The sequence below is a fragment of the Dendropsophus ebraccatus genome, chromosome 9 (assembly GCF_027789765.1).
Source record: "Dendropsophus ebraccatus isolate aDenEbr1 chromosome 9, aDenEbr1.pat, whole genome shotgun sequence".
Lineage (NCBI taxonomy): Eukaryota > Metazoa > Chordata > Amphibia > Anura > Hylidae > Dendropsophus > Dendropsophus ebraccatus.
Window position 1 is genome coordinate 112,743,176 of NC_091462.1, and position 4,761 is coordinate 112,747,936.

A 4,761-nucleotide genomic window follows, 5' to 3' on the forward strand; every position below is an offset into this window, starting at 1 on the left:
TTTGTAATAAGTGTGTGTGTGTGTGTGTGTGTGTGTGTGTGTGTGGTGTTACACTGGGTCAGGCTGTATACTGTGTGTGGTGTTACACTGGGTCAGACTGTATACTGTGTGTGTGGTGTTACACTGGGTCAGGCTGTATACTGTGTGTGTGGTGTTACACTGGGTCAGGCTGTATACTGTGTGTGTGGTGTTACACTGGGTCAGGCTGTATACTGTGTGTGTGGTTACACTGGGTCAGGCTGTATACTGTGTGTGTGGTTACACTGGGTCAGGCTGTATACTGTGCGTGTGGTTACACTGGGTCAGGCTGTATACTGTGTGTGGTGTTACACTGGGTCAGACTGTATACTGTGTGTGTGGTGTTACACTGGGTCAGGCTGTATACTGTGTGTGTGGTGTTACACTGGGTCAGGCTGTATACTGTGTGTGGTGTTACACTGGGTCAGGCTGTATACTGTGTGTGTGGTGTTACACTGGGTCAGGCTGTATACTGTGTGTGTGGTTACACTGGGTCAGGCTGTATACTGTGTGTGTGGTGTCTTGACCAGGGGATTGCTGACTTACCGGGCCAACACCCTCCCCCAACCACAATTAGCCACCATACTTCCCCAATAACGACAGACAATAAGCTTTTCGGAAAATATGGCCACAGCAGCCTTTTATTAAGCAGCACAAAATAAATAACATTTTAACTCCTAGTGCTAAACAGTTAACCCCCAAGTGGTCGGTCCTCGAAGCCCGAAATAATAATCCCGCTGGCAGTCCTTCTTTTCCAAGCACAACCCAATAACCTGCAGCCGAAGTAACGCCGGCTCGCAAGCAAAGTTAACAAGGTATGTGCGTTACCTTCCCACCAGCCACGCTCCCAACCTTCCTTAACATTAAATAACTACTGCCAGTTCCAACCAACTCCGTCACCTTGCCAACCATAACGTATAGGGAGTCCGGAACAACTAGTTCCCTCCCAAACTATCCATAACCGAGAAGCCACCCGACTTCGAGGACCCTCCACCCTAAAGCTGCTGCGACAGAAGACCCACTTATTACCCCCACCAGCAGCAAACAATCACAGAAGAAAAAAGGGGGGGGCGGGTGGGTGGGAGATTCCTCCACGGCTTAAGGCCAAAAGGTAACCTCCCCCCCTGCACCTGCCTTAAATACCCCTTAACTTCCCCCCACCCCCTCACCTCTCTCCCACCAATCAATAACCCCCATTAACCCCAGGGCTCCTCCCTCCCCTTTTTGCCTAACCCCTCACCCCATCACCCAGGCAACCTCCCTCATGCAGCAAGGCCCTGTCATGAAGGCCTCCCCTTAGGGTTTTTTAACCCCCTAGTCCGGCCTAACTGTTACACTGGGTCAGGCTGTATACTGTGTGTGGTGTTACACTGGGTCAGGCTGTATACTGTGTGTGGTGTCACACTGGGTCAGGCTGTATACTGTGTGTGTGGTGTCTGTCACACTGGGTCAGGCTGTATACTGTGTGTGGTGTTACACTGGGTCAGGCTGTATACTGTGTGTGGTGTCACACTGGGTCAGGCTGTATACTGTGTGTGTGGTGTCTGTGTCCCCCAGTGCATACAGATGTACATTAGTAATAACATCCATGTATGCCCCCCAGTGCATACAACGCGGCTGCAGAGAACATCTATTCCTCTAAGTTCGGTCTTTGACATCTCAGACGTTGTTCATAGAGGACCACAGTAAAGAGATATGGAGACAGCATCCAAAAATCGTGAAAGTGTAGCATTATTCACCAAGCCATGCAACGTTTCGGCTGTATATCAGCCTTTCTCAAGCATGAGAAAGCATGGAAGGAGGGAAGGGGGGGCCCAGGTAGGGCAGACAGCCGGGGGCCCAGGGTACATTTAATCCGCCACTGTCCAAGATGCATATATTAGAGCAGTCAGTCAAGATAGAACTTCCCTTCTAAATTCTGCGAGTAGGAAGAGTAAAGAGACAGAAAATAGATTTATGTTTATCCTTCAGAACTCCCCACTAAACGATATAATACGGAATGCCATAAACCGGCACTGGTTTTTACTTGAAAATGACCCCGACTTACATGAGATTGCCAGTCGCAAACCCTGTATAATGCACAGAAAGAACAAAACGATAGGAGACATGCTTAGCGGCAATGCAGACCAGACCAAAAAATGTAACTGGCTGAATACGTCTCTACCGCAAGGAAACCGCAGATGCGGTCAGTGTAATTACTGTACCCAAATGTTAAATACTGCGTACATACATCTAGGAGATAAGGATTGTTTCATAAAAGACTTCATCACCTGTAAGTCCACTTATACAGTGTATGCAATAGTGTGCCCTTGCAGGAGATATTATATCGGAAAGACGAAGCACCCCCCTATGGACCAGATACAAGGAGCATATGTACTCCGTACGCACTAGCAAGGGGGTGCCCCGTCTTATCGACCATATCCGGAAAGAACACGGGGCAATACTAAATGTATTAAATTCCTTGGACTCGAAAGGGTTAATTCCGGCAGAGGTGGTGGAGACCAGCACCAAACCCTGCTTAGGAGAGAGTCCTTATGGATTACAGGTCTTGATGCTACGGGTCCCCTAGGCCTAAATGAAAGAAACGATCTAACTGTGTTCTTGTGATATTTTGTTGCTAAGTGAATATGTTTTTAATCAGCACTAGTCACGTGATTGCACCTGTGTCTATTTCATTCCCCTTCCTGTTGCACGGCGCATGCTCTCGGCTAGAAGACAGGCCCTAGAGGCCAGAAACGGCCGTCGCCATTAGAGACCTGTTCCGCACCTCCCCCCTCCCTGCCGCTTCACTTCAATGAAATAAAGACGGAATAAAGTTCTGCTATCAAGCAATTGGTGAGTGCTGGACATTTTCTTTCCTCTCCATATCATTATATTAGTTATATTCTTGTATATAGGGGGCAGTATTATAGTAGTTATATTCCTGTATATAGGAGCAGTATTATATTAGTTATATTCTTGTATATAGGGGGCAGTATTATAGTAGTTATATTCTTGTATATAGGAGCAGTATTATAGTAGTTATATTCTTGTATATAGGAGCAGTATTATAGTAGTTATATTCTTGTATATAGGAGCAGTATTATAGTAGTTATATTCCTGTATATAGGAGCAGTATAATAGTAGTTATATTCTTGTATATAGGAGCAGTATTATAGTAGTTATATTCCTGTATATAGGAGCAGTATTATAGTAGTTATATTCCTGTATATAGGAGCAGTATTATAGTAGTTATATCCCTGTATATAGGGGGCAGTATTATAGTAGTTATATTCCTGTATATAGGAGCAGTATTATAGAAGTTATATTCCTGTATATAGGAGCAGTATTATATAGTTATATTCCTGTATATAGGAGGCAGTATTATAGTAGTTATATCCCTGTATATAGGGAGCAGTATTATAATAGTTATATTCCTGTATATAGGAGGCAGTATTATAGTAGTTATATCCCTGTATATAGGGAGCAGTATTATAGTAGTTATATTCTTGTATATTTAGGGGCAGTATTATAGTAGATATATTCTTGTATATAGGAGCAGTATTATAGTAGTTGTATTTTTGTATATATATGAGCAATATTATAGTAGTTATATAATTGTATATAGGAGGCATCCCTTCTGGAGACTAAAGCCCCTATTACATGGGGTGACTGTGAGGAGCAAACGAGCACTGTTAGCACTCATTTGCTCCACATTCCCTGTGCGCTGCCGCCACTACTGCACATGGCGGCAGCGAGCGGGTGAATGCAGAGGGGGCCGCAGGCAGGCTGCCCGGGTGATCACTAAATCGTCTGGGCAGCCCATACCATATAGCAGCAGTCTGCTGCCGCCGCTCCTGTTCCGCAGGATGATGGCAGCAGATCGCTGCTATACGAGTCGTTTGTCTTTCAACATGTTGACATCATTCATGTCAGCTGATCGTTGTGTTCTATTACACAGGACAATTATCGTTCGAATACGGCCGATAATCATTCCGTGTAATAGGGGCCTTAACATTTCATTCCATACATGTCATTGCCTTATCTGTCTCCCTCCATCAGTTTTGAGCTGCTGCCTTCTGCTAAAGACACAAAAAACATAGCCTTTCAGCCCATCTCTGCTCTCAGCCCCCTCCTCCCCCCTCCCTTCCAGACGGCTGATGTAAACAAGGGAGGCTTACAACTATAGACCTAACTAACGACTATCAACTAAACTAACAACTATCGTTCTCTGTAATATGGTGAACGATTTCAGATTAACGATAAACAATCTCGTTTGTAATTGTTTATCGTTAGTTGTTAATCTTTAAAAATCGCTTTGTGTAATAGGGCCCTTAATCTGAGGTCAAGTTGCTGGTGAACTCACTGTGATAATCTCTCCCTTCATTACAAAGTTGCAGATAGGGAGTTGTTTACATCAGCCACCTGGAAGAGAGGGGGGGGAGTGGGTTGAGAGCAGAAACAGACTCAGCAGCTCTCACACAGTTTTCTATATCTTTAGCAGAAAGCAGCAGCTCAAAACTGATGGAAGGAGACAGATAAGGTAATGTATGAGACAGATATGTATGGAATGAATTGTATGTTTACAGCAGAGGGGATAGTTCAATATATATTTTACTTAACTGGATAACCCATTTGAGAAACATAGATATATGCTGTGGTAGATAATATAAAGTGGCTGAGCGTGGTGCGATGACCAAAGAAACATGACAATGCACATGTACAGGTAGAGGTAACAGAGTCCAGCACTCACCGCTCTCCAGG